This window comes from Coturnix japonica, chromosome 4 (genome assembly GCF_001577835.2).
Source record: "Coturnix japonica isolate 7356 chromosome 4, Coturnix japonica 2.1, whole genome shotgun sequence".
NCBI lineage: Eukaryota > Metazoa > Chordata > Aves > Galliformes > Phasianidae > Coturnix > Coturnix japonica.
Window position 1 is genome coordinate 17,299,197 of NC_029519.1, and position 525 is coordinate 17,299,721.

Sequence of the window (525 nt, forward strand, 5' to 3'; positions counted from 1 at the left end):
GGGGGGTGATGGGGGTGGCACTGCAGGCCGCTCCGCGCCGCCGCCGCTCGGCCTCGGCCTCCGGGAAATGAAAGCGAAACGGCCACCGCCGGGCGGCGCGCGAGGAGTAGGGGCGGCCAGAAGGCGCTCGCTTCGGCTGTAACCACTGAATCCCGTCACGTGAACGGCTGCGGCGGGGCGGGGAACCGGCCCCAGGCAGCATGCGCCGACTGCCGGGCTGCCCGGCTGCCTAACGGCCCGGCCGCGCACCGCCCCACACCCCCCCGATCTCGCGAGCGCGTACTCGCGCACTCGTACACAGCCGCAACGGCGTCAAACTGCGATCCAGCCCGGCCCACGCGAGCCTGCCGTCCTGACTCTGAGTGACTGCGCCGCTGGCAAATCACGTTGCGTTCTGCCACCGGTGTTTGGACGAATCAGATTGGGGCAGAGCCGTGGAGGCGGGGCTTAGGGGCCGAGGGGCGCGGGAAGGGGGTTGGTGATGTGAGCGCTCATGGCGCAGGATTGATTACATCCTAGAGGGGA